Genomic DNA, 285 nt, shown 5'->3' on the forward strand with positions numbered 1-285 from the left:
TATATATATATATATATATATATATATATAATTGTAAAAGAGGACAACAAACGCTAAGGCAAGACAAACATCTCAAGTCATATACGTTATTATTATTATTATTGGAATAATTTAAAGTCTTACATCTGTTTCTGGAATATCCCAAAGTATGGGATATTCCGTCATCGGAGACAGATAGGGAAAAGGATATATATATATATGTATATATATATATGTACGTATATATGTATACATATATACATGTGTGTGCGTATATATATATATATATATATATATATATATATA

Source organism: Octopus bimaculoides, chromosome 9 (assembly GCF_001194135.2).
Source record: "Octopus bimaculoides isolate UCB-OBI-ISO-001 chromosome 9, ASM119413v2, whole genome shotgun sequence".
NCBI lineage: Eukaryota > Metazoa > Mollusca > Cephalopoda > Octopoda > Octopodidae > Octopus > Octopus bimaculoides.